Source organism: Pristiophorus japonicus, chromosome 8 (assembly GCF_044704955.1).
Source record: "Pristiophorus japonicus isolate sPriJap1 chromosome 8, sPriJap1.hap1, whole genome shotgun sequence".
NCBI classification, from domain to species: Eukaryota; Metazoa; Chordata; class Chondrichthyes; family Pristiophoridae; genus Pristiophorus; species Pristiophorus japonicus.
Genome location: NC_091984.1, coordinates 218,259,173 through 218,282,794, shown reverse-complemented (window position 1 = coordinate 218,282,794; position 23,622 = coordinate 218,259,173). Strand labels below are relative to the sequence as shown.

The 23,622-nt window shown below is 46.7% G+C and overlaps 1 pseudogene; it reads right to left on the bottom strand.

Moving 5' to 3' along the window:
- Nucleotides 1-10,025: 10,025 nt before the first annotated feature.
- LOC139269856 (U1 spliceosomal RNA) lies at nucleotides 10,026-10,161 on the bottom strand (annotated as a pseudogene).
- Between the last annotated feature and the right edge of the window lie 13,461 nt (nucleotides 10,162-23,622).

Genomic DNA, 23,622 nt, shown 5'->3' with positions numbered 1-23,622 from the left:
GCACCGCGGTCACTCAGTGGGCTACCATTGAGGTTTCAAGGAACAGACTGTCAACTATCGCCTTGGTAAGTAATTTTTTTTGTACTGGAAGCAAACTACTTAATAAAATCTGTTGTGCTTATTTACAAAATACCTGTACCCAGCGTGGTTTGTTGTGGTCACGGACATAAATATCTTCTGACAGATATAATAAATCTTACACTGCTTCCTGTAAGGACTCCATTCCATTCTCCCAGTTTCTCCGTCTCCGTTGCATCTGTTCGGACGATGCCACCTTCCATCCTAGTGCGTCCGATATATCTTCCTTTTTGCTCAACCGAGGATTCCTCTCTACTATGGTTAACATGGCCCTCGACCGTGTCCGTTCTATTTCCCGCACTTCTGCTTTCACCCCTTCCCCTCTCTCCCAGAACCACGACAGGGTTCCCCTTGTCCTCACCTTTCACCCCACCAGCCTCCACGTTCAATGGATCATCCTCCGCCATCTCCAGCGTGATCCCACCACCAATCACATCTTCCCCTCCCCTTTAAGCGTTCCGAAGCGACCACTCACTCCGCGACACCCTGGTCCATTCCTCAATCACCCCCAGTGCAAGTGCAGGAGATGCAACACCTGCCCTTTTACCTCCTCCCTTCCCATTGTCCAGGGCCCCAAACACTCTTTACAGGTGAAACTCCTCTACAATGGGGAGACCAAATGCAGATTGGGTGATTGCTTTGCAGAACATCTCCGTTCAGTCCATAAGCGTGACCCTGAGCTTCCGGTCACCTGTCACATTAATTCTCCGCTCCACTCAGATCTCTCCATCCTCAACCTCTTACACTGTTCCAATTAAGCTCAATGCAAGCTCTTCATTTTTCGTTTAGGCACTTTACAGCCTTCTGGAGTCAACATCGAGTTCAATAATGGGGTACGGGAGTCTGGGGTACCTGTGCTTATCGAGCCATCTCCCTGGTAGTGGGGGAAATGGGTGGCCCAAAGATCACCCATAGCTCCACACCACAAAAGGGATGGGGGATCTCGGGCTCCGGGGTGAGGGCACGGGGATGGGGGGGGGGGGGGGTGGTGGAGGCACAGGCTCCGCAATGGGGGGGGGATCACGGGGATGGGGGCCTCGGGCTCCGGGATGGGAGGAGGTCTCGGGCATGAGGGGATTCAGAGGCTCCGGGATGGGGGGGTCTCGGGCTCTGGGATGGGGGGGTTCTCGGGCTCTGGGATGGGGGGGTCTCGGGCTCCGGGATGGGGGGTCTCGGGCTATGGGATGGGGGCGGCTCAGGCTCTGGGATGAGGGCCTTGGGTTCTGGGATGGGGGGGGCTCGGGCTCTGGGATGGGGGGGGTTCTCAGGCTCTGGGATGGGGGGCTCGGGCTCTGGGATGGGGGGGTCTCGGGCTCTGGGTTGGGGGGGTCTCGGACTCTGGGATGGGGAGGGGCTCGGGCTCTGGGATGGGGGGGGGGCTCGGGCTCTGGGATGGGGAGGGTTCTCGGGCTCTGGGATGGGGGGCTCGGGCTCTGGGATGGGGGGGTCTCGGGCTCTGGGATGGGGGAGGGGTCTCGGGCTCTGGGATGGGGGGGGGCTCGGGCTCTGGGATGGGGGGGGGGGGGGGGCTCGGGCTCCGGGATGGGGTGGGGGGCCTCGGGCATGAGGGGATTCAGAGGCTCCAGAATGGGGGAGTCTAGGCCAGTTTAATTCTAATGAGCCAGCTTCGCCATCAAACTCAGCCCAGCTCAGGCACATTGACCAGGAAAAGCAGCGCCGAGACCCGCAGCACAACATGGGGGACGGGGAATCCGCACTGCTCCCGGCCTTAAAGCAGATGGATGGGTCAGAGAGCCGGGCTTGGGTTGGTTTTGGCTTCTCTCTCGCTCCCAGTGTCGGGCTCTCCCCGCTCTCACTCTCCGCAATCGGCAGGTTCTGCTGTCCATATCGCGGAGGATGCGCGACTCGCAGGTGCTGGGAACCGGAGCCCCGCTTTATTGCAGCGCAAGTGGCAGATCTTACTCCGCCTCTCTCCCCTTCCCTCCCTCTTTCTCCCCATCCCCCTCCCTCTCTCTCCCCACCCCTCCCATCTACCCTTCCCCCTCTCCTCTTCCACTCCCTCCCCGTCCTTCCCCCACTCCCCTCTCTGCCTCCCTCCCTCCCTCTCCCCATGCTCTACCCTTCCCCCTCTCCCCATCCCTCTCTACCCTTCCCCCTCTCCTCTTCCACTCCCTCCACCCTCTCCCCTTCTCTGCCCCCCATCCCTCTCTACCCTTCCCCCTTCTCCATCTCTCCTCCCCATCCCTCTCCACTCTCCCCCTCTCCTTCCCATACCTATCCCTCTCCACGCTCCCCTTCCCTCTCTCCTCTCCTCCCCATCCCTCTCTCCTCACCCTCCACTCCCCTCTCTCCTCCCCATCCCTCTCTCCTCCATCTCCCCTTTCCCCACTCCCTTTCCCCTCTCCACTATACAGGGATGAGCGGGGGCAGTTCATTTTGTGAAAGTACCTGTGTCCGCTGCTGCATCGCGGAGGCACCCATGGAAGAGCGTTTGGAGGGTGTTGGGGGAGGTGGAGCATATGGTGAGCGACTGGCGAGGGTGAGAGGGCTGGAATTGCACCTTCCATCACTGCTTTACAAGTAACGCATTTTTATAACTTGCTGAGATGAACGGATGGAGTACCTATATTTAAAAATGGTATAAAAGTTTTATGGGCATGATGTTCCACAAGCTCAAAAATAAGCGTTTGCCGTTGCCCGGGCAACCGGCTTGGTGGCAGAGGGAGGGGGCGGAGGGGAGCAGCAGCAGCATCTCCAGGTTGAAGAGTTTAGCAAACGCCCTGCTCGCCTCCCCCATTTCATTTGAATGTGGTGGGCGTAGGCTTAAGCCCTCAAGGTGGGGATCCAACTTACTCTGTCAACTGTGATGTGAATGTCTTGTGATTTATTGAGGCAAATTGACCTGGTGTATGCAGAGTGGGGGCAGCAGTCACTGCAAACATACTTCTCCACCCAATTATATATGTTCTCAGTGTTAAAATGTGCAATTTCTTCAGATAATAGCCTACTGACTGTACAACATTCTACATATGCAGTTGGACAGTACCCATTGCTGCCATATGGGTTTATATTTTGTTTTTGCTTGTAGCGCAAATAATGTTCCAATAAATTAACATCTATTTTAACACCTAATGTCAATCTTTCCTGGTCTGTTGTGGTTTAATTCCACTGGTACACTGAAGAGTGTTGAACACAAGTTATGTTAGAATCACAGAAATTTACAGCGCGGAAGAAGGCCATTTCGGCCCATGATGTCCACGCCAGCTGACAAAGAGCTATCCAGCCTAATCCCACATTCCAGCTCTTGGTCCGTAGCCTTGTAGGTTACAGCACTTCAGGTGCATATCCAAGTACTTTTTAAATGTGGCGAGGGTTTCTACCTCTACCACCTTTCAGGCAGTGAGTTCCAGACCCCCATAACCCTCTGGGTGAAAACATTTCCCTCAAATCCCCTCTAAACCTCCCCCCAATTACTTTAAATCTATACGCCCTGGTTGTTGACCCCTCTGCTAAGGGAAATAGGTCCTTCCTATCCATTCTATCTAGACCTTTCATAATTTTAAAGTTATCTCAAAGAAGGAAATGCATTGGCCAAAAGTCGATAATAGCAACAATAACTTGCATTTATAATAGCATCTTTAACGTAGTAAAATGTCCCAAAGTGCTTCACAGGAGCGATTATCAAACAAAATTTGACACCAAGCCATATAAGGAGATATTAGGGCAGGTGACAGAAAGCTTGGTCAAACAGGCAGGTTTTAAGGAGCCTCTTAAAGGAGGAAAGAGAGGTGGAAGGTTTAGCAAGGGAATTCCAGAGCTTAGGGCCTCGGCAGCTGAAGGCACGGCCATCAATGGTGGTGTGATTAAAATCAGGAATGCACAAGAGGCCAGATTTGAAGGAGCACAGAGATCGCGGAGGGTTGTAGGACTGGAGGATATATTCCGGAAAGAGTAATGGTCAAAAGCAGGACAAGGCAGCCTGTGACTGACGTGACAGCGGGACCACCGATCCACCTTTCCTATTTCTTTATGTTCTTGTGTCAGTAACCGGTTAGTGACGGCCGAATGCGCTTCCTGTTCGAGAGCAAAGCTCATGCAATGCACTTCCTCTCTAGGAGCAAAGGTCAGCATGAGGTCGGGATGGGAAAAAAATAGCAACTCATGATTTCTTACCAAATCTCATGATTTTTTAAAGTTTGTCTCATGATTTATGAGACAGTGGGCTGGCATTACTGCATTTAAAATGTCAGCCTAGATTATGTGCTAATGTATCTGGAATGGGGCTTGAACCCAAATTTCTAGCTCAGAGGCGAGAGTGTTACCACTGAGCCAAGACTGACACCAGTATAGAGCAGCTTCTTGAAGATCCCAATATTTTAACAGTATCAGGTCAAGCCAGCGGTTCCACACACATTTTTCACACCCGAACTCTGCCTCACTCATAGAAGAAACACATCGGAATGGAGTATGGCGACAGAGTTCGGAATTTATCCAATGGAAAGTGTAGAAAGGTGTGTCAGGAACAGCACCAGGCCTACAGAAAAAGGCACAAGCACAATGAAGCTACTACACAGGTTGAGAAGCTGATATCGCACAGTTGACACTATCGCTCAAAGGTAAAATTACCCCCTCAGTGAGTAAATGCTCCACCTGGTGAGCTATACCAACTGAGCGGGTTCCCCAGTGGGTACTGAGCTCACTGATCTCAGTTGAGGTGATGCGAAAGTGACTACAATTTTACTCAGTGCCCCTGGCTTAAGAGCCAGAAAAAATTGGACTTGTATTGTGCTCCTTTGTACGCCTGTGGAGATTGGCTGAGGACAGGATTGGCTGCAGCTTTGACGCACCCTCTGACTAAACAACTGACACTCACAGTCTGAACAAAAGAACATACTTGGTGCAGTATCAGCGAGGGCCAGTGACCAGAGATTTGTAACCCGTAATAGTTAGCGGCTTTTATGCCTGTACAACGGGCACAGCAATGTTCAATTTCTGTCCCAAAGTCTCTCCCAGCGACACTTGTCATACCGATAGTCAGGAACGAGGAGTGCATGCTAATACACTGGAAGAACAAGAAGGGGAAAACAATAAGTTCTGGTGTCCGACACTGTGCTCCACCATTTAGAGCACGAGTTCACTAGCAGAAGGGAGTCCCACCCAAGCAGCAGCGCCTGGCGTATGAGGAGAAACAGCTGGAAGATGCCCAGATGTTCTCCACCAACATTCAGCCTGGGAACACCATTCATCTCTGGCGAGACCATTTACTTGTGCATATAATCCCACTTAATCAATGAGGATGAATATTAAATGACATTGAACAATAAAATAAGAATGCGTTCTCCGAATATGTATTTCTTTTCCTGTGATATTTTCCTGTGGATGCTGCAGGTCACAGTTGATGGGTTTGGAAAGCTGATTGACCATTGGAGTTGTTGTTTAGTACTGTCATTGATGGTTGACCAATAATAACTCACTGCATTCAGATTTTTGATGGGTTCTTGCTTTTATCCTAACTATCATCATTATTTCTCAAACTTCAAAGTTGTTGATCATTGCAGGTCCTATTTCAGTGTAGTGTCTTTGGTGCTGGTGTATGTGTTGGAGGCAGGGGAGGGGCGGTGGTGAAACAACCCAGAAATGTTATAAAGTTAAAACAAGACTAATGAACTAATGCCCTTTAGGCCCCAGAGCCTAGCATCTCCGTGAAATAGACGGGGTCCAGTTAGCCAAGACTGATGATAATTCAGCATGCAGTTCGCCCTAAATTAGCAATGTTGCTCAGTGAGGCTGAAGGGTAGCTGGGGTGGAAAAGATGAAATGTCACACTAGTGCAATATTGGGTGTTTTGAGGAACATTGCAGAGGTCCAATATACATTCCATTCTAACCCATTCTGTACCTGGCTGAGGAGTGTTTGATGCTGAAATGGAAAGTGTTCCATTTCCCAGCACTGATACCCCTCACCTTAAACAGCACAAAATGTACACAAAAAACTTAGTAAAGAAAAGTCTTCTCCTGGGGTCTCAACTTTGCTGAAAATTACATGTTTGCCAGAGGAGAGGAGCGGAGGGACTGAAGTTTGGAGAATTCCATGTTTGTTGGGTAAGGGCGGTTTGATTCTGTGGTTGTATTTTGGGGTAACTGAAAGAGGGGACAGCCAATATGTAAGAATGGAACATAAAACAGAGTTTGAATAGTAGGGACTGGAAGAATGTCCATTTCATCAAATGCTCTCCTCTAATGATCCTTTTGTGCTAGTGGGCAGTACTGGCACCATTGCTTAAAAGTGTTGAAAACCAAATCCGTACACAAGTACATCATTGCTCCCCGAGCTCTCCACGTGCTCACACTACTAATTGATCCCATAAAGTATTGTGACCCTCCGGGCACTGCTACCAGGAGAATGAGAGGGCACCTTTCACAGGAGCAGAACCTGAGACCTCATCATCATAGCAACATTGCTATTATTTGTCCTGTGCAAAAATCACTGAATTAATTTTTTTATAATTTAACAACTGTCAAAAATTGTTCTGGACAATATTTCCCAAGTGTTAACACATCGTAAGTAGAATATTGCAGTGGTGGATTAATGGGTCTATTTAACTCATGTGGAAGGGCCTCCCAATGTAACACATTCAACAACAGCAGGGTGTGCTCTGATGGTCAGTTGGAAATATATTACGCAGTGTGGAACTGAGCCATATACATCACTGGTTCAATCCCTGGACTGTGCTGAACTAACTAATCTCAGTGCTCCACGTTGGGTCTCAGCACCCCTTAGATTAGGAAGGTTTAAAATCAGTTAGCCTTCCATCATCCAGTAATGCCTATTGCAAAGTGCGTGCGTAAGGGTAGGATTTGACTAACACCCTCCAGTAGCAGTCAAGCATATCTAAGTCACTCGGGTGGTGCAGTAGAACAATGCTGACATTGTGAATCTGTACTCACCCTCCCACTCCCCACCCCCCCGCCTGCTCCCCACGCAAAAACTGCATTCTGGAGAAGTAAATGGACAAATTCAGAAGGAACATTAAAAGAAGAAACTAAAACCAATGAAAGGCGATCAGGAAATTTGGTGGAGATCCATTACATAGAAACATAGAAAATAGGTGCAGGAGTAAGCCATTCAGCCCTTCGAGCCTGCACCGCCATTCAATATGATCATGGCTGATCATGCAACTTCAGTACCCCAATCCTGCTTTCTCTCCATACCCCTTGATCCCTTTATCCGTAAGGACCACATCTAACTCTCTTTTGAATATATCTAATGAACTGGCCTCAACAACTTTCTATGGTAGAGAATTCCACAAGTTCACGATTCTCTGCCTTTTTCTTCATTTTGCAAGTGTGGTGGGTAATCTATAACAGAAATACTGGACTGTAACCGTTTCACACTGGGCTGCAGTAGCAGAGCTGGGAGCAGGTGTGATCTCCTGGGTCGAGGTGCTGCTCAGGTGATGCTCTGTTTTTCTGATCAGAAAGGAAGCCTTGGGGACTAGGCAGAGAGGCAGCAGGAAAACAATACAACCCACGCAATAACATCCTTCATCCTTTCAAACTCCTTCCCGTGAGGAAAATGTCCTTGTTGAAACCCTTTTGCCCCGGCGAATACAGTAAATATACCACAAATTGTGAAGTGCACACAAACCACTCGTCCACCTGTCAAACGACGGAAGGCTCGGCAACAAGGTGCGATAATGTGTGTACCTGTCGGTACCACAGTCTTTCAGTATACAGTGGCAAAGGAAAAGATTTTTAAAAAGTTAACTAGAAGCAAATTGAAATTTATGAGGGACTATTCTCTTTGATATGATGTCTCATACATGGAGAGGATTTTTACACAAATTAATATTTAGCTTTGATTTCATTGGATTATCACGACAACAGAGCAGATTGGAATAGCCAATCAGAGAGTGCCAGGGATCAGGTGTTCAGAAATAACAGGAAAAGAGATGGGAGGAGAGGGGAGAATTTCCAGAGACAGTGAGATAGCGTCAGTTGTGAAGGGTAAAAGGGAGAAAAAAAACGACAGTCAGAGAGAGGACTGTTTAACAGGGAGAAAATCAGAAGAAAAGGAACAAGACACAGAGGCGTTGAAGCAGAGAGAGCTTTACTCACTTATTTTATCCACATTTGAGAGACTTCGTGAAAAGAAAAATTACAAACTGCTCAGAAAAGTGAATGTGCTGAGATTCTGCAGATCGACTTTTGCCTGGGTTCACCTGACTGGTGCTTCCAGCAAGGACTGTGAGTTTATTCTGTGTTTTTGTAGACTCTCAACATTCTAGAGTATAAAATAGGTTGTTCTGAATGTCAGTAACAGTTCACACTTTCACAGGGAGGATTGCATATCTTGGTTATACTGGCAAATGTGAGCTGGAGCACCAAAGAATCCTTCTTGATGGTTTTCATTTATTCCCAATTATCGAATCATTTCTGAACTATATCGCCCATGCCAGTGCAGATGCCAGTGGACTCCGCAAGGCGTTGTGGTAAATTAGCATAGTCATCACCAACTTGCCTGTCGGCTGCCTCCCTGTTTCTGGCCCATTGTCCCTCCCAGTTTTTGTCCCAATTTCTTACTTTCCTCTGCTCCTGAACCCACCGACATTTACCGGTGTATAGTTCCACATCCCCGGTATCTTTACCAACTAGCCATAGATCAGGCTGGGTGGTGAATGTCAGCAGCTTAATCATCCCTCAACTCAGCTTACATTCACATTTTCCAATGAAGGTCACATTTCCCTGGTTGATTTTGCCCGCTCTGTACCAGGGTGCTGAGTCCAATTGTTGCACACGTATTGATGCCATTGGAAATGTATTAATCAATAAAGTTTATGATTTAATTGGAAATCAATCTAACACAGAGTGCTATAACTCATCCACAGCTCATGTGCCACTTATTTTGTAAAGCTCGCCTGCTCTCCCCATTATTATAAGGCCCAATGTAGACAGAGAGATAGAAAGCATAGAGCAGGTGAGACACATAAACAGAAGGGGCTGAAACTCCTCGGAGTCCCTGGAGAATTTCCCCATGGGATGGCATTTATCTACCAGCCCTCTTGCAGTGATAAACAAGAATGAGGGAGCAGGCCCCAGGGAGATTCTGCAGATTTCACTGGACCAAAAACAAAAGCTGCTCTTTTTCACAGCACGGCTTTCAGAAAAGAAGAAGGAAAAAAGAGACAGCAGGTGAGCCAGGGGACAGCCAGCCATGGTAGGAACCCATCAGCGTCAAAACTAGCCAATGTCTTCTCTGGGAAGAGCTACGTAAAGATCTAGCTGCTGTTTCTGAAGGAAGTGGATGGTCGAGATGATGTGAATGATGGTCCCACGGGTCCTGGTACTATGAGGGGTCTAGTGAGCATGAGAAGAGACGAGTGCTAGTTGGAGACTCAGTGATCAGGGGGCTGGATAGGTGTGTCCGTGGCTGAGAATTGAGGGTAGATTTTCAATCAGTAACGTCTGATCTTTGGGTATTAAGTGAGCATTATCGATCAGGAAATTTGATGGAATGCATTACATAGAAACATAGAAAATAGGTGCACGAGTAGGCCATTCGTCCCTTCGAGCCTGCGCCACCATTCAATATGATCATGGCTGATCATGCAACTTCAGTACCCAATTCCTGCTTTCTCTCCATACCCCTTGATCCCTTTATCCATAAGGGCCACATCTATCTCCCTTTTGAATATATCTAGCGAACTGGCCTCAACAACTTTCTGTGGTAGAGAATGCCACAAGTTCACAATTCTCTGCCTTTTTCTTCATTTTGCAGTGTAGAGGTGTAATTTTATTGTGTTGTTACTTAGGTTTGCAGGAGCCTTTATGACAATTGTTGTGCTGCTGCCTTTTTTGCCAGTAACTCCAAAATTCCTCTGGGAATCCCACACATCTGTGCTTTTTGGAGGAAGGAGTCAGGGCCAGAAAAGGCAGGTCAGACTGCGCCAACCTGCGAATACCTCCACAGGAGAATCTACCATCAGAGGTGCACAAATTTTGCAGTCGAGTATCCCACATTTGGGGACATCACAGGAGTCAGCATACCCTAAGTGCAATGGGCTAGCCTCAGCCTAGGAGCACCCCCTGCGTGATCAGGGTCACTCCCCTGCCAGACCTGTGACTATTATCATGGATAGAGGATTGGTTAATGGATATAAAACAGAGAGTAGGGATAAATGGGCTTTTTCAGGTTGGCAGGCTGTAACTAGTGGGTTGCCGCAAGGATCACTGTTGGGGTCTCAGCTATTTACAATCTATATGAATGACCTAGATGAAGGGACCAAGTGTAATGTATCCAAGTTTGCTGATGATACAAAGCTAGGTGGGACAGTAAGCTGTGAGGAGAACATAAAGCATTTGCAAAGGGATATAGATAGACTAAGTGAGTGAGCAGTAAGGTGGCAGATGGAGTATAATGTAGGGAAATGTGAGGTTATTCACTTTGGTAGGAAGAATAGAAAAACAGAATATTTTTTAAATGGTGAGAAACTTTTGAATGTTGGTGTTCAGAGAGATTTGGGTGTCCTTGTGCAAGAAACACAGAAAGCTAGCATGCAGATACAGCAAGCAAATGGCACGTTGACCTTTATTGCAAGGGGGTTGGAGTATAAGAGTAAGAAAGTCTTGCTACAATTGTACAGGGCCTTGGTGAGACCACAGAGTACTGTGCACAGTTTTGGTCTTTTATCTAAGGAAGGATATACTTGGAGGAGGTACAACAGAGTTTCACTAGATTGATTCCTGGGGTAAGAGGGCTGTCTTAATGTGAAAGATAGTGTATAATGGGCCTATACTCTCTGGAGTTTAGAAGAATGAAAGGTGATCTCATTGAAACATACAAGATTCAGAAGGGGATTGACAGGGTAGATGCTGAGAGGTTGTTTCCCCTGGCTGGAGTGTCTAGAACTAGGGGGCACAGTCTCAGGATAAGGGGTAAGCCATTTAAGACAGCGATGAGGGGGAATTTCTTCACTCAGAGGGTAATGAATCTTTGGAATTCTCTGCCCCAGAGGGCTTTAGAGGTTAAGATAGATAAGATTTTTGGAGTCTAGGGGAATCAAGGGATTATGGTGATCGGGCGGGAAAGTGGCCTTGAGGTCAATGATCAGCCATGATCTTATTGAATAGCGGAGCAGGCTCGAGGGGCAGTATGGCCTACTCCTGCTCCTATTTCTTTTGTTCTTATGAAGGACAGTGCCAACGGAGGCATAATTTACAAAGGGTAACATGGGAGAGAGATATCCCACATGCTGCAACTAGATCTGTAGCCAAACTCTTCCACAGACATGACCAAGTTGAGGATCATAATGGAGAGCATGGCTACGCTCGGGCCCTTGGTGGGAGAAGTCTATAATATGTCCCCTTTGCCCAAAGTCCTGTGCTCAGCCATGGCTTTCTTAATGAATACTATGACTGGGGTCTCAGGAGACCATAGGCTCCAAACAATAGCATCCACCAAGCTGCCTTCAATAATCATATAGCTGCCCAGCGGTCTGCTCTCTCATCGTCTTCTGGCCTTGTTGAGGACATGCCCAGCTGCAGTGAAATAGCAGGAGTTGACATGGACGATATTGTTAAATCTCAGAGCAAAGCCACATCTATTTAATTTCGTTACCTTGCTCCAACGACTATGGATTTGTCACGTTACATACAGATCCAGGCAGCCACCACAGGATGCCATCTACTGACCAATGGAAGCAACTAGCACTTACAAGTGAATTTGATCAACATTTGAAACATAGAAACATAGAGAATAGGTGCAGGAGTAGGCCATTCGGCCCTTAAGGCCTACACCGCCATTCAATGAGTTCATGGCTGAACATGCAACTTCAGTACCTCATTCCTGCTTTCTCGCCATACCCCTTGATCCCCCTAGTAGTAAGGACTTCATCTAACTCTCTTTTGAATATATTTAGTGAATTGGCCTCAACAACTTTCTGTGGTAGAGAATTCCACAGGTTCACCACTTTCTGGGTGAAGAAGTTTCTCCTCATCTCGGTCCTAAATGGCTTACCCCTTATCCTTAGACTGTGACCCCTGGTTCTGGACTTCCCCAACATTGGGAACATTCTTCCTGAATCCAACCTGTCTAAACCCATCAGAATTTTAAACGTTTCTATGAGGTCCCCTCTCATTCTTCTGAACTCCAGTGAATACAAGCCCAGTTGATCCAGTCTTTCTTGATAGGTCAGTCCCACCATCCCGGGAATCAGTCTGGTGAACCTTCGCTGCACTCCCTCAATAGCAAGAATGTCCTTCCTCAAGTTAGGAGACCAAAACTGTACACAATACTCCAGGTGTGGCCTCACCAAGGCCCTGTACAACTGTAGCAACACCTCCCTGCCCCTGTACTCAAATCCCCTCGCTATGAAGGCCAACATGCCATTTGCTTTCTTAACTACCTGCTGTACCTGCATGCCAAACTTCAATGACTGATGTACCATGACACCCAGGTCTCTTGCACCTCCCCTTTTCCTAATCTGTCACCATTCAGATAATAGTCTGTCTCTCTCTGTTTTTACCACCAAAGTGGATAATCTCACATTTATCCACATTATACTTCATCTGCCATGCATTTGCCCACTCACCTAACCTATCCAAGTCGCTCTGCAGCCTCATAGCATCCTCCTCGCAGCTCACACTGCCACCCAATTTAGTGTCATCCGCAAATGTGGAGATACTACATTTAATCCCCTCGTCTAAATCATTAATGTACAGTGTAAACAGCTGGGGCCCCAGCAGAGAACCTTGCGGTACCCCACTAGTCACTGCCTGCCATTCTGAAAAGTACCCATTTACTCCTACTCTTTGCTTCCTGTCTGACAACCAGTTCTCAATCCATGTCAGCACATACCCCCAATCCCATGTGCTTTAACTTTGCTCATTAATCTCTTGTGTGAGACCTTGTCGAAAGCCTTCTGAAAATCCAAATATACCACATCAACTGGTTCTCCCTTGTCCACTCTACTGGAAACATCCTCAAAAAATTCCATAAGATTTGTCAAGCATGATTTCCCTTTCACAAATCCATTTTTTTTTTTAAATACATTTTTCGTAGCCAATCTTTCCAATTCTTTGTCAGATCACAAACGCCAGAGGTCACCTTGCACACATCAAGGATCACTCTGCGCCAATGCTCTTAGCCAAAAGGCCTAGAGCCACTGCACCGTTCCTGGAAGTACTGCAATACCAGGTTTGTGCCATGGAGGTGAATGGGTCAGGCCCCCCACACAGCTCCGTGGAGGTGGATGGGTCAAACCACCCCACCCACCTCCATGCTGACTTGGACCTATCATGTCACCTCTTTCCAAATGCGCTGCTATGACATCCTTAATAATTGATTCCATCATTTTACCCACTACTGAGGTCAGGCTGACCGGTCTATAATTCCCTGTTTTCTCTCTCCCTCCTTTTTTAAAAAGTGGGGTTACATTGGCTACCCTCCACTTGATAGGAACTGATCCAGAGTCAATGGAATGTTGGAAAATGACTGTCAATGCATCCGCGATTTCCAAGGCCACCTCCTTAAGTACTCTGGGATGCAGTCCATCAGGCCCTGGGGATTTATCGGCCTTCATTCCCATCAATTTCCCCAACACAATTTCCCGACTAATAAGGATTTCCCTCAGTTCCTCCTCCTTACTCGACCCTCTGACCCCTTTTATATCCGGAAGGTTGTTTGTGTCCTCCTTAGTGAATACCGAATCAAAGTACTTGTTCAATTTGAAGAAGAAAATGATTAAAAGCCATGGGTTGGGGGAGTTGGCCGGGAAGCAACGAAATGGGATCAGATTGATGACTGAATTGGAACAACTGGCGCTGAGATAATGGGCTGAATGGCCTCTATCTGTAGCATGCTTTCTGATTCTATACAAATGTGGGAGCACTCGATTTAAATGGTAACTATGATTTTCTCACCAGATTCAGCAGCCGAGTGCCGCCAGGCACTCACATACAAAGAAGATCAGAGCAGAGCTGAGCAGACAATGGGCAATAATGCAAGTGATAACTTCAGCGACTTTGAAGAGTTTGATTTTGGCACCAGTGAAGATAGCCTATTCCATGAGGTTTCAGCAGCTGCGTACGATTTAGATACCAATGAGTTCCTGGAACAGAATGGAGCAACAATTTACATGTATGTCGTCGGGGAGGCAAAGACATCCTTTTACAGAATTGGCCACACAATCTGCCCGCAGTTTCAAAGAGCGAAAATTCAAGTCGGAAATCCACGAAAGCTTATCTATAAGAGTGTCCTGAAACTACAATTGGTAAAGAAGAAACGGGGAGCCTTCTTCAAGCTGAAGGCTTTAGCTGAGTGCATTGAAGACGAGATTAATAAGGAGCTGGAAGACTTCCGTTGTGAGGTTGAAGGACCCAATAGCTGGTTTGAGTTCAGTATAGGGACCAAGCCAATTTTGTATGATGTATTTGAAAAAAAAATTTACAAAATTGTTAATCTTAACAAAGTCTGGGTCACAGTAGAAGCTGTTCCGAAGAAACGCTGAATGTTAGAATAACGACTGGAATTTCACCTCGGGGGTCAGCTGACCATTAGCAATCAACATCTCACCCTTTCTATTCGAATCCAGCCTATCAGTCAATCCCATTGATCCATTATTCTATTTATACACCATTCAAACCCCTCAATTAGATTCCAGCCTGTAAATCAGTTCTGGATAACCATTACAATTTCTTAAGCTCATGATGAGACCCCAGCCTATTACTCACTCTCGGGTATCTGTTATTCTTTATTTAAACCAACCAAATCCTTTGATTGGGTTCTAGCCTGAAACTCACTCCCGCACATCTTGTTATTCTATCAGCTGATCTCTCATGGCATTGCTTTCAGCTAGCCCAGAGTCTGTAGCACACTGATTGGGGGTTATTTTTTACCAAAGGGTGAAAATAGCCGCTAAGTGGGTGCAGTGCTAATAAGATTGAAAGTCTGGATTTAGCACACAATTTTGGTCCTAATTGTTGATGACCGTAATTTGAACTTGCCTGGAGGTGCTAAACATGCACCTGCAGGTTTAGCACTCAAGTGCTGATAAGACACAATTTCCGTGGAGCAGTGCATGTAAGTTCCTCGCACCCACTTCCACCTCTGGCTGGCACATGGTGAATGTCTCAGGGACCAAGGGAGAGGGTGCACAGGTTCTCAGATGTGACACTGGAGGTCCGGGTGGAGGGGGAGGGGGTCCAGAGGAAGAGGGATGCCCTGCACCTGCAGGGGAGGAAGGATACCACCTCGCCCTCCTCCTGCAGCAGCTGGTGCTGCTCTGCCTGGCCTCATGTCCTCCTCCCATTCCTCGTCAAGACCAAGGGGGAGCCCGAGCAAGATGCTGGTGACCAAGCACTCCTTTTCTCCTGGTGACTCCTATAAGGTGGAGTAGCACAGCACTTCCTCTTTTTAGGAAAAGTCCTCAGAACATTTCTGGAATAAATGTTGCTTGCATTTTGAAGTCTTGAGAAAGTGTCCCCGAAAGTCTCCTGATCTGTTTCAGAGGTCCACTTCAGCAGCAATTAACATGGAATGGCGAGTGTCCCTTTAAGTAGCACTTGAAATCCAGGACATCAACGCCAATTTTGCTCCCAAACAGCTGGTCACTGTTAGGAGAGGGCGTTAGGACAAGCGCTAGCCTCCAAAATCTCATTTGGCCGCTTTAATGAGCGCTAGCAGGCATTTTAAGTGCAAATCAGACCCTTAACGAGCCTCTTGGCGGCTGTTCCTAGCACTAGCCTCAACTCCTTTACCAAGATGGCGTCTTCTGCTAAATGCAGGCGAAACCGGCGTTTCAGCTCAGTGCCCCAGTTTGACCACCTTGGAGGATCGTTAGCGCTTGAACGCGTTGACGAAAGGAAATCGGCCCCCAATATGTTTAGCTGCTAAAATGGAGCTAAGATTGGACCTGCCTTGTCCCTTTCAGGCTATTGCTCAGATAGTCCCTGATGGAACTGCTCTATCAAATACATACTTGGGTCAGTGAGAGGCTGATTGCTGAGGAAAGTGTCCGTAGATTAGCAGCTGCTTTTATATCTCGAGCTCTTGGGAGAGGCCAAGTTATCACAGTCATTGAAAAATGGCAGGGAATGACTTGCTTCCATTTTTAAAATAAAAGGTATACTCTGAACTGTTATGTCTGAGGGGGCTTGCTAGATATGTGTCTCCAATATTCTATATATAAACCTTTACATATTAATATTAAATTTGATCCATATCACAAATATAAAATGGACAAAGCTGGGAAGATGCTTGCTGAGATGGTGGCTTATAAATGTGATGGCACAATGCCTGTTTTCCAGTTGCTAAACAGGTGCCTACACTTCCAATATGGCAGGCAGGGAGTGTGCACTCATTATGAGTCGGAGGTGCGTCACCCGCCATATTGGTATAGGATGCGCTTATTTGTACTGCAAAAATGGCCGCCATGCTCCACGCTTTGTCTATGATTGGTCCCCTTGGAGGATAAGCCACACCCTGAAGTTTCACAGGAATGTGTAACTGGAACCACCCATCCCAAGGTTTCACTGACTGCAAATTGTAACTCGATCCACTTTGACTTCCTGAAGTGACAGAGTTCCCTAGAAGACAGCAAAGGGCCCGCCAAAGTGCCTTACCCCAGTCCAAGTTCATGCCTCCCCCAGCCAAAGTGCTTTACTCTAGCGCAAGTGCATCCTACCACCCCCACCTCAACATAGATGGGGCAGGCATTGTGTACAGATTGTTAACAGATTTATTGGGTATGCAGTGAATAGTGATAGTGTCATGACTTCTGGATATCATCCACTCCAACAATATTCCTTGTAGAGGGTTGGAAGAATGTGATCTGTCTTCCCTGAATTCCCACTCTCCCCTCCGATATCCCCCCCCCGACCCGTGTCTCTCTCCCCCGACCCGTGTCTCTCCCCCTCCGACCCGTGTCTCTTCCCTTTCCCGCCCGTGTCACCCCCCACCACCCGTGTCTCTCCCCCCCAACCCACCCATGTCTCTCCCCCCCAACCCACCCATGTCTCTCCCCCCCAATCTCTCTTCCCCCCCCCAACCCATGTCTCTCCCCCTCACCCCAGCGCCTCTCTCTCTTCGCCCCCCCCCCCCCCAGCTAAGATAATCATGGAGTTGCTGTTAAAGTAGCCCAATTACATAAAATCATGGTTCATGCCATCCTGTTTACATTGAGTCACGGTTTGATTACATGGAGTTGAAGTTAATCACTTCCTAGTTTATATTAAATCATGAATTTCCGCAGAGCTGCTCTCGCTCCACCTGTCACTTTGCCAGGAATGCGGCAGAAAGCTGGTTTGGGGGTAACGGGCTTTCTCCCAGGAGAGTGAGGCGGTGGAGCGGGAGCAGCGCTGGAGCGATTGGCCGCCACGGTTAAACCACCTTGGTTATACAGAGTCTTTGGTCAATACTTCCACAGCAATAAAATAATTACTGGAATTATTTGACACAAATGTCAATCCAGTCCAGTATTGGTCAGAAAAGTGATCGGTTTCCAGGGTTTATTGAAATCAATCCCAATAACTGAAGAGAAAATAAACAACCCTTTGCCATCGCATCACTTAACTCACCACAAGAGTCTAATTTATCGCAAAACATGATTTACCTCACTGTCTCCTCCCCTGAATTAGACTGTTCAGATAGCATTTGCGGGGAGCATTTGACGGAATGTAAAACCTCTCGCTGGGTATGGCTTACATTAATGGATTGTCCCCCCAAAAAAAGCCATTTAGAATAAACACAGCTTTCACCTGAGTCTCCCAGGTTATGTCCTGCGTTTGTTGTAATACTGACCAGGGTATGTACTGGAGATTCAGACCTTGTAATTTATCACTGTGAAGCCTATTGCCACTAAATGTCCTTTTGATGTTTATACATTTATATATGTCTTCTAGTAAAGTATTAAAATCAAATGTCATCATGGTGTTCATCCTGAGACGGTGTGTTGAGAGGGTTTGTGTAGATGTGGGTGTGTCCATGTACTTGTGTACCTGCATGTGTGTTGTGTGCATGTGTGTATGTAGACAAGGGCAAGCACAAGTTACTCTGCAGTATGATTGTGTGTGTGTATGTGTGTACATATGTGTGTATGTGTGTGCTTGTATATGTGGGTGTATATATGTGTGTATGTCTGTATATATATGTGTGTGTGCATGTGTGTGTATATATATATATGTGTTTGTTTGTATGAATGTGTATGTGTGATGTAAGTGTATGGTGGCCATTGAGACCCCATTCTTCCTACACATAGTGAGTCCCTCATCTTATTCATGCTGTTGAGGCTGATAGCTAAACTGGGGGAAGAGGGAGGCAAATGGGAGGTGGCCCACTGATCCCTAAGCAACTGGGCCTCAGTCATTGACCCCTGTGCATCTTGTCCATGAGTCACTGTCCCTTCAATTTCTCATCCAGCTGTCACTGATCCTCAACACTTGGCCTCCCAGCAGTTTAACATGAATCGATTATCCACCCCTTCTCTCCACAGCCCTCCCTTTACACAAAGACATTTGTCTTTGAGACACATACCCTGAGTAGCCAAAAATGAAGTCGCCTGTGCCTGTGCCAGACCATGTTTTTGTTAAGCGGTTTGTTCTCACCATCACCATACAATGAATTCCCAGGTCAGTTGTCTGACCGTGAGGAGATGGTGAGCTCAACTGTGCTTCTCTCTGTTATATATAGAATCTTAGGATTTTACAGGACAGAGGGGGTCATTTGGCCCATTGCGTCTATGCCGGCTCTCTGAAAGATCCATCAATTTATTCCCCAACCTTGTCATTTCCCCATACCTTTTAAAATCTTTATTTTTCAAATATTCATCCACTCTCTTTTAAAAGCTATTATGGATGTTGCTTCCCATACTATTCCTGGTCGACCATTCCATATCCGAACAACCCTCTACATAAAAAAAAATCCTAACCTCTCTCATCATTCTTTTGGTGAAGATCATAAATTTATGTCCTCTCGTTGCCAACTAACTGACCAGTGCAAGTAGTTCTTCCTTATTTACCTTATCAAAACCCTTTGTAATTTTGAACACATTTATCAGATCTCCTCTCAACCACGTCCATTATAATGAAAAAAGTCTCAGGTTCCCTAGTCTACATCACGTAGTGATGTAGGAACAGCCTGAGGTGAGAGAAGACCTTCTGTCCCTCGAGCCCACCTATCTATAGTATTCCCTTGCTGCACTCCTAATAACCCTGAAAGGCGTGAATCCCATTTGTTGACAAGAACTTTTCCAGTTCCTTCTTGCAACCCATTAAGGTTTCTTGTTCCTTGTGTCGTATATCCTACGAATGAAAGACTTTCATTCTTGTATCATCTCAGCAAATCTCTTCAGCAACATCTGTGAGTCTTTGACATTCTTACTAAAGAAAGGCACCCAAAACTGGACACAACTTTCGCACCGCAGCCTAGCCAATGATTTGTAGTACAGTGAGATACTATGGGCTGGACTTTCCATTATCATCGCTATCGCCCAAAAAATGAGTGATATTTCCGGTGTTAGTGGTTGTATTATTTTTCGCGATCGCCCATTTTAAAGAAACGCTAGTTTTGCCTTTTAATTTGGGTGATCCATTCTCCTTTGTACATGCAATACATGAGACAGCTCTGCTCTCTTCTATTGATTCAGCTTTACTCCTCTTTAGATCAGAAAAGCGTCAGGTTCCGTCCCCTGTGGATGCTGAGTTGGCCAATCTCAGCTGTGCAGCAATTGGCCCAGTGAGGAACAATATCAGCCAGGGTTGCCTGAGATTCAATCCCCAGTCTATGTTGATCTAGCTGGTCTATGCTGGGGTAACAGTAGCATACCATACTTGCTCTCGGTGCCACTGGCCATAGAAGGTTCAAATTAACAAGTCACAAATGACATCCTTTGTGACTGTGACAAAGGCAAACTATCCCTCCTCGTCCTTCTTGACTTGTCTGCGACACAGTTGACCATTCAATCCTTCTCCAACGTCGCTCCACCATTGTCCAGCTGGGTGGGACTGCACTTGCTGGTTCCATTCTTATCTATCTAACCGTAGCCAGAAAATCACCTGCAATGGCTTCTCTTCCTGCCCCAGCCTCGTTACCCTTGGTGTTCCCTCCTATTTCTCATCTACAAGTTGCCCCTTGGCGATATCACTGGAACCAGAGCATCAGTTTCCACATGTACACTGATGACACCCAGCTCTATCTCATTACCACTTCTCACGAACCCTTCATGGTCTCTAAATTGTCAGACTGCTTGTCCAACATCCAGTTCTGGATATACAGAAATTTTCTCCAATTGAATATTGGGCAGACCAAAGCCATTCTTTTCGGTTCCTGCCACAAACTCTGTTCCCTAGCCACTGACTCCATCCCTCTCCCCAACTCCTGTCTGAGGCTGAACCAAACTGTTCCCAACCTTGGTGTCATATTTGACCCTGAAATGAGCTTTCGACCACATATCCGCAGCATAACTAAGACCGCCTAATTCCACCTCCGTCACATCGCCCATCTCCACCCTTGCCTCAGCTCATCCACTGCTGAAGCCCTCATCCATGTCTTTGTTACGTCTAGACTTGACTACTCCAACGCACTCCTGGCTGGCCTCCCACATTCTACCATACGTAAACTAGAGGTGATCCAAAACCCCGCTGCCTGTGTCCTAACTCGCACCAAGTCCCGCTCACCCATCACCCCTGTGCTCGCTGACCTATATTGGCTTCCAGTTAAGCAACGCCTCGATTTCAAAATTCTCATCCTTACTTTCAAATCTCTTCATCGCCTCACCCCTCCCTATCTCTGTAATCTCCTCCAGCCCCCCCCCCCCCACCTCGAGATGTCTGCGCTCCTCAATTCTGGCCTCCTGAGCATCCCTGATTATAATCGCTCTACCATTGGTGGCCGTGCCTTCAGCTGCCTTGACTCTAAGCTCTGGAACTCCCTCCCTAGACCTCTCCGCTTCTTTAGCAATCTTTCCTCCTTCAAGAAGCTCTTTAAAACCTACCTCTTTGACCAAGCTTTTGGTCACCTGCGCTAATTTCTTTTTGTGGGGCATGGTGTCAAATTATTATCGCATAATACTCCTGTGAAGCGCCTTGGGACGTTTCACTATGTTAAAGGCGCTATATAAACAGATGTTGTTGTTGTTGTTGTTGTCACTCCTGATTGTTGCCCAGTGACTCTGATTAGAAAGTTTGCATGTGTGAACTTTGGCTGAGCCTAGGACTGGGTTCAGCTGTGATGATCCAGCTCCAAGTTAATTTTAACCTTCTCTGGCCAGCGGCACTGAGGGCAAGTATGGTATGCTGCTGTTACATAAGAACATAACAACATAAGAATTAGGAACAGGTGTAGGCCATCTAGCCCCTCGAGCCTGTTCCGCCACTCAACAAGATCATGGCTGATCTGGCCATGGACTCAGCTCCACTTACCCGCCCGCTCCCCATAACCCTTAATTTCCTTATTGGTTAAAAATCTATCTATCTGTGATTTGAATACATTCAAAGAGCTAGCCTCAACTGCTTCCCTGGGCAGAGAATTCCACAGAATCACAACCCTCTGGGAGAAGAAATTCCTTCTCAACTCGGTTTTAAATTGGCTCCCACGTATTTTGAGGCTGTGTCCCCTAGTTCTAGTCTCCCCGACCAGTGGAAACAACCTCTCTGCCTCTATCTTGTTTATCCCTTTCATTATTTTAAATGTTTCTATAAGATCACCCCTCATCCTCCTGAACTCCAACGAGTAAAGATCCAGTCTACTCAATCTATCATCATAAGGTAACCCCCTCATCTCCGGAATCAGCCTAGTGAATCGTCTCTGTACCCACTCCAAAGCTAGTATATCCTTCCTTAAGTAAGGTGACCAAAACTGCACGCAGTATTCCAGGTGCGGCCTCACCAATAACCTGTACAGTTGCAGCAGGACCTCCCTGCTTTTGTACTCCATCCCTCTCGCAATGAAGGCCAACATTCCATTCGCCTTCCTGATTATCTGCTGCACCTGCAAACTAACTTTTTGGGATTCATGCACAAGGACCCCCAGGTCCCTCTGCACCGCAGCATGTTGTAATTTCTCCCCATTCAAATAATATTCCCTTTTACTGTTTTTTTTTCCAAGGTGGATAACCTCACATTTTCCGAAATTGTATTCCATCTGCCAAACCTTAGCCCATTCGCTTAACCTATCTAAATCTCTTTGCAGCCTCTCTGTGTCCTCTACACAACCCGCTTTCCCAGTAATCTTTGTGTCATCTGCAAATTTTGTTACACTACACTCTGTCCCCTCTTCCAGGTCATCTATGTATATTGTAAACAGTTGTGATTCCAGCACCACTAACCACCGATTTCCAACCCAAAAAGGACCCATTTATCCCGACGCTCTGCTTTCTGTTAGCCAGCCAATTCTCTATCCATGCTAATACATTTCCTCTGACTCCACGTACCTTTATCTTCTGCAGTAACCTTTTGTGTGACACCTTATCGAATGCCTTTTGGAAATCTAAATACACCACATCCATCGGTACACCTCTATCCACCATGCTCGTTATATCCTCAAAGAATTCCAGCATAGACCAGCTAGCTCAACATAGACAGGGGATTGAACCTCAGACCTCCCTCCACAGTACGACTCAGCATCACATCACATCAGCAGCTCACTGAAGCCACTGGGAGCCCAAAGATCAACCATTAAAGTTTAAGACATATCACCTGTCCTGGCCTGCCTCATTGTTTTTTGTAAATCTCAATAATGTTAATGAAATATAACATCCTGCTGTTCCTACACAGATGAGTCTTTGAAGTCATTGAAAAGTAACATGTTTACCATGATTAGCACAAACAAGGTTGCACGTATGATATGGTAAATCAAACTAAAGTCCATCAGAAGTAAAGTCCATTAAGCTTTTTACTTAATGTAGTCAATAGTGCTGAATTTCAACAGCGTCATTTCATTAACTGTCGTTCAATATTTAATCAGTAGAGGGAGCTATATCATCACAAATCAACATATTCAGCCTGTAATTCTCTGCCAGTCCTTGAAACGACTGTGAGTCTTATTGTATGAATATAATGGTTGAAATAGAACAGGAGCATGATTCTGCGGCAGGTGTGTGCAAGTGGAAGGAATGTTGTCCGTGGAGGTTCGCAGAATAGAGTTCAATAGTGAAAACGTGAGAATGGATGACTATTCTGGAGTGCCTTCCTGCTCAATGCAACTCCAATTAGAAGTTGGGCACAGCAAGGGTCAAATAAGTGACCTCCCTGATCCTGCCCCATGCCACCATAATGTTAATTGTAAAGCAATTCTCATCTGTGAGGTTTATGAGGTCTTGTAAGAGCTGTGCATGCTTCCGGCTATAGTAGTATTAGGCAGTCCCTTGTGTTGAGGATGACCCGCTTTCACACCAAAAAGGGATGAGTTCACAGGTGTTACAGTGAGGGACCTGACATTCCAGCCCCGAACTACATATTGAAGGGTGGAAGATGCCTGTGCATGGACCACACGGGCTTGACAGAGCTAGGTCTTGGTCCAGTGGCAAAGATTGACTAAGACGACTGAAGACCAAGCTGCATGGACCTAGTGCGCACACATACTCCTACTGTC